This window comes from Lynx canadensis, chromosome A3 (assembly GCF_007474595.2).
Source record: "Lynx canadensis isolate LIC74 chromosome A3, mLynCan4.pri.v2, whole genome shotgun sequence".
In the NCBI taxonomy this organism is placed as follows: Eukaryota; Metazoa; Chordata; class Mammalia; order Carnivora; family Felidae; genus Lynx; species Lynx canadensis.
In genome coordinates, this window is record NC_044305.1 from 42,498,460 (window position 1) to 42,511,549 (window position 13,090).

The 13,090-nt window shown below is 45.0% G+C and overlaps 2 protein-coding genes across 7 annotated transcripts in view; one reads left to right on the forward strand and one right to left on the reverse strand.

Moving 5' to 3' along the window:
* The window catches only part of BFSP1 (beaded filament structural protein 1), a 71,753-nt gene extending 60,927 nt beyond the window's left edge, over positions 1-10,826 (reverse strand). The window contains exons 1-3 of one of the 5 annotated variants that reach the window (XM_030310135.2): positions 10,758-10,826; positions 9,622-9,712; positions 9,338-9,536 (exon numbers count right to left, since the gene is read on the reverse strand). The gene's annotated coding sequence lies outside the window, so the exon portion shown is untranslated. The other 4 variants (XM_030310132.2, XM_030310136.2, XM_030310134.2 and 1 more) reach the window with 4 other exon arrangements.
* Positions 10,366-13,090, forward strand: part of DSTN (destrin, actin depolymerizing factor) — a 36,056-nt gene continuing 33,331 nt past the window's right edge. Inside the window, exons 1-2 of one of the 2 annotated variants that reach the window (XR_004343384.1) lie at positions 10,366-10,380; positions 10,754-11,119. The gene's annotated coding sequence lies outside the window, so the exon portion shown is untranslated. Of the gene's footprint in view, positions 10,381-10,753; positions 11,120-13,090 lie in introns of those variants that run through there. The other variant, XM_030310137.1, reaches the window with a different exon arrangement.

Below are 13,090 nucleotides of genomic sequence, written 5' to 3' on the forward strand. Positions count from 1 at the left end.
CTCCCAGGGCCCTGGCTTGGGACCCAATCTCTTTGGCTGCTCTATTTGAAGCATGGAATTATGGCCTAAGTCTTTTCTCACTTTATTTATTAATCCTCCTCACCGTGTATTTATCGTGACTCGTCTTCTATAAAGTGTGTGTGTTTGTGTGTGTGTGTGTGTGTGTGTGTGTGTGTGTGTTGGGATAGCCGATTCTAAAGAACATTACAAGTAGGGGTGCCTGGGTGGCTTGGTTTTTTGGTTAAGCATCTGACTTTGGTTTCAGTTCAGGTCATGTTCTCATGGTTGTGAGATGGGGCCCCAAGTGGGGCTCTGAGCTGGGCACGGAGCCTGCTTAAGATTTTCTCTCTCCTCCTTCCTCTGCTTCTTTTCCCTGTTCTCTCAAATAAATAAATAAACTTAAAAAGAAAAATGGGGCACCTGGGTGGCTCAGTTGGTTAAGTGTCCGACTTCGGCTCAGGTCATGATCTTGCAGTTTGTGAGTTTGAGCCCCGTGTTGGACTCTGTGCTGACAGCTCAGAGCTTGGAGCCTGCTTCAGATTCTGTGTCTCCTCCTGTCTCTGCCCCTCCCATGCTCATGCTCTGTCTGTCTCTCAATAATAAATAAATGTTAAAAAAATTTGAAAAATTAAAAAAAAAAGAACATTACAAGTAATGCTGCTCTGTTAACAAACCTACAACAGTTATACAGGATAAACCTGCTCGCAAAAGGTAGATTCAAGCTACTCAGTACTAGGTTTGATAAGTTGTGATGCTAGCCTTTTCACTGGGTATGGATATTACTATTCACATTTTCTTTAGAAGATAAAACCAGCTGATGGGAAGGTAATGCTGACTTCGTTTTGTGAGAAATAAAACCTACTCAGGAGGAGCCATATTTAAGGCTCATTATTTATTTATTTAATTAATTTTTTAAATCTTTTATTTATTTTCGAGAGAAAGAGAGACACATGTGAGTAGGGGAGGAACAAACAGAGAGGGAGACACAGAATTCGAAGCAGGCTCCAGGCTCTGAGCTGTCAGCACAGAGCCCGACGCAGGGCTCGAACCCAAGAACCGTGAGATCATGACCTGAGCCCAAGTCGGACGCTCAACTGACTGAGCCACCCAGGCACCCCAAGGCTCATAATTTCTGAATTTTCTTTGAAACAAGTTGATAGTCTGGGTTGTTAACATCTATGCAGAATGACTAGCTTTGTGTATGCACAGAGATAGAGGGAGTTTTACTCAGGAAAGAAAATATTTATTTTCCTTTTTTTTTTTTTTTCCTGAGGGGAAAATATTTCCTCCTTCACCCTCATTAATTTTTATGGTTGGTGAAGCATTTTCATTATATTAGCCAAAAGGAGGCTGGACTAAAAAAAGTAGAAAACCAAAGGCATATGAAATGGTTTCCTGGCCAGGATGATACTGCAACCATCTTGGGAAAGTTTGTCCTCCAGAAAAACAAATGAAATTGTGGCTTGCCAAGCCACCTCATGGAATCCAGGCAATACTTTCTGCTTTTTTTTCCTCTGAAAGCTTGGACACAGAGTCACAGTTTATTTGTTGAACACGTTCTTCTTGTTTCTTGTAACCATAGACTCTGGTCTAGTTGAGTGTTTCTTATGTCAGGCTATAGCTGAGCCAATATTTATCATTTAAGAAATTTCCATGAGTCATAAAATAAACCTGTGGTAGGCACTACCTTCTATGGGAGTTTCTTTCCTAGAGTTTTTAAGATAAAAGGGAAAACACAGAATCTGGAATCCAACACCAGCATTTGTCAGACCACACAGATATTTTCTCCTATGGGGAGGATCCTCCTGAGATTTCAAAGCCATTCAAGGTGTGCTGCCTCCTGCCTGAACACCTTCTGGCCCGACAGCCCGGCCCCTCTCCAAATGGCCAGGCCAGGGCCAGAAAGGAAAGGAAGCTGTAGAGGTTTCAAGGGCGGAAGTGACTCACTGGCTCAAGGGGTGGGAGGAAAGGTTTTCCATCAGAGCGAAAATACAAATGAGCAAGTGATTCCTTCCACCTCTAATGTGGAACATCTTGCAAGGGGGCCTGAATTTACACCGACCGAAGGGGGGAAAAATACTGTAAGATGTGATGTGTGGCTCTTAGTTATGTATAAGAGTGTGTTTCATTAGTGCTGCTTGCCCCTTTTGTGCCAATCAGCTTCTTTTCCCCAGATGGGGACCCGCTAGGAGTCCACAACCTGGACAGTTATAGCAACTTAGTGATTTTGCTGTAAAAACAGGCCTTGTATCAAGAGCACAAGGCCTAGAGTTTATAAATCAAAATTCAGAGGTCTGCTTTAGTATTACTAGGATACTCCACAAATTGCTAATATGGCCCTAGATACTCAAGAAATTTTCTGTATTGTGCAGGCATTACACTTTAGAACCAAAGGGGTTAACCTAACACCTTCAGTTTGCAAGCGAGGATAAGGAGGTCCAGAGAAGTGTACCTCCTAAGAGGTCACACAGCCAGTCAAGACCAGAACTTGTGCCAATGGTATAAAACACCTTCTCGGGAGCCTGGTGATAGAAATACCAGAGTTGTAGTGATAAAGGCAAAAGTTATACGAAAAGGCACTCCAATTTCGCATCATGGCCATTGTCCCTCAGCTGTTTCTAGCAGAGCTGTCCTTGAATATGCTCCAAATTCCCTCACTGGGCAGAGCTGGGGTTCTTTGGCTGAAGCACCATTTCACATTCTGCCTCACACCCCCAGAAGGGAAAACTGGGTATAAATTATAACCATCCCCTCTTCCAAAGCAAGAAACAAAAGCAGCAAACAAAAATCCCTACATCTGTATCTTTCTAGGTACCTTGGTCCATGGAGTCTAATTTTTGGGTAAGAACATTAGGTGTTTTCTTCCCCCAATCATCAGCCTCTGAGTCAGCCCCCTAGCCATCTCTTCCATATTTGTATTCACCAACCTAAGTGAGAAGTCATGTTGGTAACAAATGCTCACTTCCTTCCTCTCCGGATGCCCCACTCCTTAAGATTTGGTCACACCTCCCTGGTTTGATCTGCCCCATCAGTAGGATCCTGAGAATTCCCACTGGAACCTGGGCCAAGTTTATCTTGGCATCAATCTGTTTTCACTCATGATCTCCTTGTGGCAGGGCCCATGTATTCCTGGTAGCTAACATGGCCACAGCTGGCACCCAGTAGGACCCAGTAAACATGTCAAATCTAACTGAAAAGATTTCAAAGTAGCATCCTGTTGCGAATGTAAATAAGACAATTGCTTTGACCCTAAACACAAACTTTTTTTTTTTTTTAACACTTACCTCCTCTTTTTCCTACAAGAAATTCAGGTGGTAATAATAGATAGGATGATGCAAATATCTTTTAAAAATGCCAGGCTGCTTGGACTCCTACTAATTGATGTATATTAGATTGAACCACAAGAATGTCCTACTTTTTGGGGGCACCTGGCTGGCTCAGTTAGTAGAGCATGTGACTCTTGATCTCAGGGTCATGAGTTCAAGCCCCACATTGGGTGTGCATCCTACTAAAAAGAAAAAAAAAACAAACTCCTGCTTTTGTAGGTCAAAGATAGTTGAATTTTGTCTGTTTCTTAGGTACAGCCTAATGTAATTGAAAATAATATAAATACATTGCTTTATACAGGGGCAATAATTCAGTCCTTTCATTAATCCACCCTGATCTCTTTACCATCGTCTGCACGGTCCTACATCATCTGGTAATTATAGTTACACTTTCAGTCTCATTTGGGTCCACCCACCCTGGCCCTCCAGGCTCCAGCCACACTGTCTTCCTTCTGTTTTTAGAACACGCTGACCTCAGCCCATCTGCCTGGGATGTTCCCCACTATCTTCACACAATTGAGTCCTTCTTGGCATTTAAGCCTCAGCTTAAATTCTGTTTCTTTGGATGAGACTTCTCTGAGCATTGATTTAAGCGTGCCCTTCCCGCCCCCAGTTACCCTCTGTCACATCACCCAGTTTTACGGTCACTGAAGTACTTCTTTGATTGGTTGTTCATTGTTTGCCTGGAGCTGACTAGGATTTAAGCTGCAGGACTGCACAGGAGCCTTGTCTGTCTTATTCATGGCTCTGAAGAGCTGGCACATCATAGGCTCAAAACATACATGTGGAAATGATGGATTCAACAATTAACTTTTAAAATGTAGCAGAACTAAAGTATTTCCAAGTATTTTCTTCCCTAGTCTGCTGATTTCACCATTCTGGGATTCCTGTATACAGATAGATACTCGTCCTTTTCCTCTATCTTCCAGGTCTCTGAAATTCTTCTCTTGTTCTTTGCATCTTCTTTATCCTTTCTTGATGCATTCTGAGACAGTGAATTACTTGACCTCATCTTCTGATTCACATCTTTGTTATTTACATATATCCAGTCCATCGTCCAGCCCCTCTATTGAATCTTCCAGTTCAAGAATATTCCTAACGTCTGCATTTTTTACCATAACTGCTTGTTCTTGCTTTTGGTCTCCCGGTATCTTTCCTTATCTGAGAATACTTACTATGCTCATTTTAATTTCTTGTCCTATTTCTTCTTTTGCTTGAAATTGTTCAGTTTGTTGCCCTTTTCATAATGCTAGGATTCCTCCTCCATCTCATTAACTTTACCTGTGGACTCATACATATGTCCTTAGGGTTTTCATCTGGCTGGGTTTGTATAGAATACCTGGGGCAGGGGTTGAGGACGGGTACCACTCCTGGAGAGTCTGGGGGAAGATGGGTAGAGATGCACCAAGCTGGGGAACCTCTGAGGTTGCAAACTGGGCGCCCCCCCAACCTCAACCAGGAGGCCCCGCCCTTCCAGATGACTTCTGAGTATACTCTCTCCTTAGCAGGATAGAACTATTTAGTCCCCAGAGGCAGGGGAGGTAAAAGGGGGATGAGGGAAATTTCCAAGCTTGGACAACCCGTTTGCATGTGTTGGTGTCATCTCCATACCCCCACAGGGCGCTGTGGTGCTCTAGTGCTGCCTTGACATTACCCAGCAGCCTTGGCAGTGGGCACTTCACTGGTAATGAGGTTTTCTAGCTCTCTGGTAGTCATGAGGCAGAGGTCTGCAGAAAATAACGGGGTGGGGGAAAAATGGGTCCCAACTGGAAAGCTCACCACTACCAGTCTGTTACTGCCTGTCAGGTCTTCCTTTCCCTCCATCTCCCAACCTGCCTCCTGTCCTTACCCATGTAAAACTGCCTATTTTTTCTGAAAGTACACACTTTGAGCTTTTAAGAGATGCCTTCTTATTTTTATCATTTGCTGAGATTTTCTATTTACTTCATTCCTACCCTTCATGATTTATTTTAACTTGTGGTCACATTCAACCCTTGAGCTTCTTTATATTCTGGAGAGTTTGAAGTCATTTTGTCTATCCTTAAATCAAATACCGGATTCCAGATGCCTTTATTTGTCCCTTTCTGAATCCTTTGTGGCTTTTCTTTCTTCAGAAGTATAGCAACCCAATCAGAACTGTAGAGTGCACCATTACTTCTGGAAAATGGGAAGACAGTAAGGATAGATCCCAAAGATACACTGCTGAATGAGTGAGCAAACAAAACAAGCTGCAGTCCTACATGCATTTCGGAGGCCATCTGTGTTTTTCTAAATGCTCTGTATTGTAAGGGTCTGGAAAGAGTCATGCTGCACTCATAACCAGGGTGATAGCAACCCAGTGGAGGAGGAACTGTAGGACTGTTCAGTCACCCCTACCTCGGGTTTCCTTTTTAGAATTTCCCCCCAAACCTTTCCTGAAATATGTAGTTTAAGGGATGGGCTTCAGGACAGTCCACGAGCTCCCTGAAAATGTAAGCCAACCTTTGTGAGTAGGAGCAAGTATCTATTTTTCTAGAGAAAGGGTCTATACTTTTCACCAGAACTTGAAAGGGAACAGAAGACCCAAGAGGGGGAATAACCATTGGTCAGGAGTGTTGTGCCACTTTCCACTCCAATTTCTCATGGTTTCATTCAAGTAGTATGCCAGTAACTGAAAAACACGTATCGGTATTGTTTATAATGTTATAAAATGTTGTTATAAAAAAAGCATATAACTTTTACTTTACCATGAAGACTAACACAGAAATCAAGTGTTACCATGTAGTACTGTGCTGTTCCCATGAATATACTTAAATATATTTAGTTCTTTCCTAAAATAGATGTCTAGGCCCTTGGGGCAGTCGATCCAAGAGGACCCGGCTACAATAAAAGAATGTCCAGAATGTATTTTCTACAGCTTCCATTTGCTTCATTTTGTATAACCCCCCTCTGTAGTGTTAAGGAAGCAATAAGAGGTAGCTCAGGTCTTTTGTTCAGCACCACTGATGTGTCACGTGGCCTGACAGTAAAGGTCATGGGCTTGGGAGCAGATCACTAATTCCTCTGGATTCGTAAGGAACATTTCTTCACCTTACCTCACCTATAGAATGGAGTAATAGTATCTAGCCATGGTAGTTACTGCTGGTTATCTCCTAGTACCCTCTTTCTCCTCCTGTCTAGGTATAGGAATCCCAATTTCTTAGCTGAACACATTGCTGCTCAGAGAACAGACCACATTTCCCAGTGCCCCTGGCAGCCATACACTACATTCTGGTCAATGAGATAAAAGTAGAAACCCTGGTACTTCTGGGATGCTTCTTTAAAAAGAAAGGGGCAGACTTCAGGTTTCCCTGGTCTGCCTGTAAAGTGTTTGGAAGTTGCTACTCTGTCCTAACAATAAATAAAAAGCTGAACAGACAACTCTTCTTGGATCCATAGGAGAGAGGAATACACAGGGCAGACTGCTGTGCCCAAAACTGTAGATAAGACAGGCAAATACAGGGAGTTATGGCTTCCTAAAGCAGAGACTCAAGTAGAAACCACCCTGGGAATCAGTGCAGGGTAAGAAAACCTGAGCCGTAACTGACAAACTGCTGGAGGCTCAATGTGGACAAGTCTGACAGAAACTCTGGGGAGACTCAGTCACAGGGGACCCCCCACCCTCCAACATCTGTTTCACCTCCTGAAGCTCTACCAGGTTCCCACAGTAAATGACAAAGAAAAATCCCCTACTGAAGGCAGGAGGGGAAAAGGAACCATTTTGAAATACACTAGATGCCTCAGTCCTAACAAGGCCTGCTCTGAGGGGAAACTAGTTACCAGAACCTACCTGATCTGGGGAAAGAAGACCCTCACCTCCAGCCTACTCCAACCACTGAAGGGCAGAGGTTGGGGAGGGAAGGACGGTGGCGGCGGGGGGGGGGGGGGGCAGGGTGCAGCCTGTTTCAGAGTAACACTTGTGAAGTTCCCAGTCGAGAGGCAGATTCAGTAAAAATGAGACCAAATCACAGGACTATAGAATGGTCTTCCCCTCACCCCAACCTCACCACATCACTAAAGGCCTAATTACTGCTGTTCCTTTCACCCAATGCATCATGTCCAGTTATCAAGAAAAAATTGGAAAGCATACTAAAAGACAAAACAAGACTCACAGAAATGAAGAATGCCTTTGATGTGCTTATTAGATCGGGCACAGAGGAGAAAGGAATCTCTGAACTAGAGGATATGTCAACAGAAACCTCAAAAGCAAAAAGCAAAGACAATGAAGACTGAAAAAAACCCAGACTACCCAACCAATGTAGGACAACTACAAAAGGTGTAACATACACGAAATGGTAATACTAGAAGAAAGGAACAGAAGAAATATTTGAAACTATTACTGAGAATTTAACCAAATTATTGTCAGATACCAAACCACAGACCTAGAAAACTCAAAGAACACCAAGAGGGATAAACGCAGAACAGAACAAAACACTACACCTAGGTCTATCATTTTCAAATTATAGAAAATTGAGGATTAAAAAAAAAAATTCTAAAAGAAGAGGGAAAAAACATCTTACCTAGAGAAGAACAAAGATAAGAATTAGTGACTTTTCTTCAGAGGAGGGAACTACAGGAGAGACTATAGAATGGACAGTTGGGGGTGCCCAAGGGGAGAGAGAACAGGTGAATTTGTAGGGACGCAGGGTAGAAACTAGTTTTCCTATACTGTTTATGGACAGGGTTGTGTCCACCTGAAAATAAACAAAACCTTTTCCAGTCTATTAACATACATCTCTAAGCTCTTCGTTAATGTATACTTTATTCTTCCTGCCATATTATTGCTTTTAAATGAAAATGCTTATATGTATATGCTCAGATTAAGTATGAAAAATGTTTTCTAATTTTGCAATGGAATACATCCGTATTTCAGGAGGGGCTTTATGTCAAAATGTTTTCCTCTGTGGTATGAGGAAGAATGGAAAGACCCAGAAAATCTATGTGTAAAGGCAGAGGTTAAAGTTTAAGGGACTCTTAAAAATGGGGGCTCATCTTAGGTTATAATGAACCAACATAGAAGTTTGCCTGATGAATTGTAAAACATTTTTAGATATTGGTTCACATACTGAACAAACGTGTATTCAACACCTATTAGAGATCAGGGATGATGCCAATCCATATAAGGTACATCCTAAACAGTCCCTGTCCTCAAAGAACTCAGTCTAAACTGGTGGTGGTGGCAAATTTATATAAACAATGACAGATCGACATTAACAAACATTAGGGAAAAACCATAAGACCTCACTACTCAAAGTATGGGTTGAGGACCAGAAGCATCTGAATCACCTGGGGGCATCTGAGTCCTCACCCCCTAAACCCCTGAATTTGCATTTTAACAAGATCCTCAGGTGATCTGGATGCTTATTAATGATTTGAGAAGTGATGAAATGTGGGATTAAAGAAGAAACCACTAATGATCCCTGGGGAAGTGGTCAGAGGTTTTCAGGATGGAAGGGTAATAGAAACATTCCAGTCTGAGAAACTAACAGGTCAATAATTATGGCAGTTAGAGTTAAGGAAGGTTCTAGAATGAGAAGTTCAGTCTGGAAGGAAATTGGGCACTATGGAAGATATGGGAGGCAGGGCAGAAAAGGTAGGCTGAGAGGCCAGAGGCAGAAGGAAGGGCCAGAATGACCTGCTGAGGAAGTCTTGGAAAATTTTAAGCAGGAAAGCGACAAGATCAGATTCTTATGTTTGGATAGAACACCAGTGGCAGGGGGGAGGATGAAATGCAGAAGAGAAGCTAGAGGAGGCGGGCTTGTATCTTTAAATGAGCAGGATTCTATTTGGGACTAGACTGGAAGTCTTTGAAGTTTTTTTTTTTTTTTTTTTTTTAGAGTTCATTTATTTATTTTGAGAGAGAGAGAACACAAGCAGGGGAGGGGCAGAGAGAGAGAGAGAGAGAGAGAGAGACGAGAGGAGGAGAGAGACGAGAGAGAGAGAGAGAGAGAGAGAGAGAATCCCAAGCAGACTCTGCAAGAGTTCGGACTCACAAACTGTGAGATCATGATCTGCCCTGAAACCCAGAGCTTAGCTGACTCAGCCATCCAGCAGGAGTTCCTCTTTGAAGACTTTACAGGTGGAGGGGCCGCTGAGTCCCAGGCAGAGAAACAAAGGGTTCCAGCTGCAGTGTGATATAGGTGGGTTCGTTCTTCTCAAAGCGTGGTGCCCAACCAGCCGCATTAGCATCACCTGGAAATTGTGAGAAATGCAAATTATTGCGTCTTCACTCGGATACAGTCTCAGAAACTCTGGGGACGGGAAACACAAATCTGACCTTAACAAGTTCTGTTTCAAGTTGAGGCCACTGCTCTGGCCTGCAAAAGTCTTATATCAGGTGGTAAAGGCTTAGAATTGTCCCAACTTTTCTGGAAAAGAACAACAACAACAAAAAACAGGACGAGGTAATGAGAAATAAGTTTCTACGTTGAGTGGGCAGAACAAAAGTCACACAACAGTCTAGATTTCATACAGTGACCAGAAAAAACAAAAAACAACAACAAAAAAGTCTTGTCCCAAAGCCTCACATTTGGAGAATTAAAATAATTTTGGTAGAGGCCGTGATGTTCTCCGTAGGCTAAATTAAGTAAAACTTAAAGTAATCATCCCAGTTGTAAATTCTTTCTGCTCCCTTTACTCTCCACAAAAACACCCTCAGGAAAAACACTGGGATTCCTTCAGGCTCTCTCAAAACTGTGTTTGTGATGTAACCACCCATTAAAAAAAAAAACCCAACCCCAAATTAAAAGCCCCCAAAACAGAGCGGCGGGGCTGGCGCCATAGTCCCAGTAAACTCTGCCGTTTCCCAGCCACACCCCTGCGGACCGCCGGGCCTCCTTCCCGGGGCAGTTCCCAAAGATAAACAAATCACTCCTTGTTTTTTTCCAGACCTGAAATTAGCGGTGACTCACAGAGCACTCTGAATGGCCACAGTCGCCTCGGGAAGAGGGAAGAATGTGCAGATTTTTCCCTCACGCGAGGGCCCGACGGTGCCGGGCTGGGCCAATCAGGGGAGGACGGCGGGAATCGCACCAAAGTAGGTAAAAAAATGCGGGACGCGTTTTCGGCGCTGCAGCCCGCTCCTCGGCTCCCCCGGGTCCTCCCTCTGGACTGCTGCTCGGGGAAAGCCGCCCACCGTCGTTCTCCCCAGTCCCCAGTCAACCTCGCTCTACCTCGCCCTCCCTCCTGCCTCGTCTCTCCTCCCTCCTCCTCCTCCTCCTTCCGCGTCCTCCCGGGCCCCGCCTCCAGCGGCGGCGCACACCTGGCCAGGTGGATACTTCCATGTTAGGGCAACAGCAGCGCAGTGGGCGGGGCGCCACGTGACCCGTCCCCCTCCCACCCCCTCGCCGGCAGAGCTGGGGATAGGGCCCCCTACCCCGTTTGATCCTTTGCCCTCCCCTCGCCCGCAGGTACCAGCCCAAGCCGGGCCTCCTCGTCGCTGGTAGATGAGGAAGGCCCCACCCCACGCAGCCGAGCTGGTGAGAGCAGGACCGCGTCCCCCAGCCTCCGGAAGGTGAAGCGGAATCCTCAGCCCGCCCTCTGGGCGGGGCGCTGCCTGGCTAGCCGGTTGCGCAGCAACGACGGGCCGCGCTTGGCGTGCGCAGCCGCGTTTGGGCCCGAGGCGCGCGCTCGCGCACCCACCCCCTGGTAGGCTCGCGCCTAGCGTAGGCTGCTTGCTGGGTTGCTCCTTCCTTCTGCGGCGAGGAGGACAGTACGCAGACTCGGCGCCGACCGGCTACCCTTCTAGCGTCTCTGCGACCGCCGCGGCGAAGATGGTGAGTGGGAGGGAGCCCGAGGCGTGGGCTGACGGGGCCGGGGCGCTGGGGCACCGCGGGGGTCGGGGCGGAGGGGCGACAGGCGCGCCCACGCCCGGGGAGGGACGCGGGGCCTTGCTGCAGTCCCCAGGCGGGGGAGGGTCTCCGGGCTTCGCTGCCCGCGGACCCGCCGGGACTCGCGCGCCTGGGGGCGCCTCGGGGCGGCTCCTGGCCGCTGCGTCGGTCGCTGCTGCTGCGAGGCCGCCGCCGGCAGCTTCGTCCCCGCGGTTCCTCCGGCCCCGGCCTGGGGACGACCTGCCGGGGTCGAGCAGCGCCACCCCCTCGCTGAAATCGACCGGGAGTCCGCCTTCCCGGGGTGCGGGGCGTCGGAATCCGGCCTGGGCCTTGTTGGCGCAGGTTTCCCCAAAGCCGGGCACCGAGGTGGTCAGTGACTCGTGCGAGTTTCGGCCCCTGAGGTCTGTCCATCTCATTAAAGAAAATAAGGCCTTTATTGAACAACCCTAGAGGGCGGAATGATTATCACGAGTATGACCCTGGTATGATTAAGAACAGGGTGGCCTCGCAGCCGCTTTGTTTGTCGTATCTGGCAATCAGCTTCCAGCAGCACTCTTGTAGTGCTTGTCAAGCTTGGCAGTGGCTCTTTTAACCCTTCCCTACCTAGTCTCTCCATGCATGGTTAGAAATTTTCTTTTACCTGTGAACAGTTTGTCTCTGCCAGAACCTAGCGTGTGAGGAGTGATAGTGCTGGGATGCTAATAAAAGCGAATGAAAAAGGTTTTTAAAAGCCCATCAGATTATCCTGTCACTAAAAGTGAACATGCCCCTTATATTCTAGGTGATGGACAAACACTTGGCTTAATTACATATTTCCTCTATAAACTGTCTCTAGTTTGCAGTACAACAGTATTCTTAATTGGATGATCGAGTAGAACATTTTGTCATTTTCTTTAGTCTGCACTGGCTGTTACCATTTTTGGTCAATGATTTGCAGGCAAAGGCTTACCAGACTTTGCTAGAAATATTACACTGTTATTGCATCTGTCTGCCTGGGAGCAGTTGGTACCAGTTTACTGCATACAGAATGTTTTTTGCTGAATAACAATTTTGCTGAATAACTTAATTTTTACTTAAGGTAGTGCAAGGAAGAAAAAGATTAGTAGTTTCTTGATGAGTAAGGAGATGTAGGAATTTGATATTGTTCAGTTTTCAGTTCTTCTTTGGTTTAAATCTGTAAGCTTAGAGAGGAGAAGCACCTTAAGACTTTTTTAAACCTCTATAAGATTATAAATGTATATACTACTTTATACTAAAAGACTTTAAGGGCTTTGAATTATAAATTTAAGACCATCCACTCTGATAAAAGTGCTTTGAAGTGGGTTGGAGCCTGCTTTAAGTTATGATTTGACATTCTTTTTGAGTTTCTTTAATACAAATTTTATTTTCTATTTGAAAACAGGACCAAGTGTTTTAGCTTTAAGTTTAGTCAAGCCTTCCATATTTCTATGCATTAAAATATTTTGTTTACTGGTTCTTGGGGGAGGAGGAGGAATAAAAATTAACATGAGTGGATTCCAGATACATTTCAAACTTGTTGGCCTTAGGGAGATCAAGACGACCTTACAAGCTCTTGTTGTTTGGATGCTTGCAAATAGGGTTCAGAAAATATAGACTGACCTTTTGTAAAGATTACTCTTGTATTTAGCCTTATAAGCACAGAGCATATTGTGAAGATTGGAAGTTCTTGTATTATCCCAGATTTTAGCACTTTGCCTCTATATTTGAAACTGAGGTTCCAAGTTTCTAAGGTTTTTTGGTTTGTTAAGATTAAATTTTAGCTGTGAGGGTTTGTTCTGCATTAACAAAATCACTTCCTGGTACTCACAAGCCTTCTGGAAGCACTTGGGAATAAAAGCAATTTGAAACCAACTCAAAAGATCACCTTGGGCACTTTAAGATGAGATTTCATGTTTT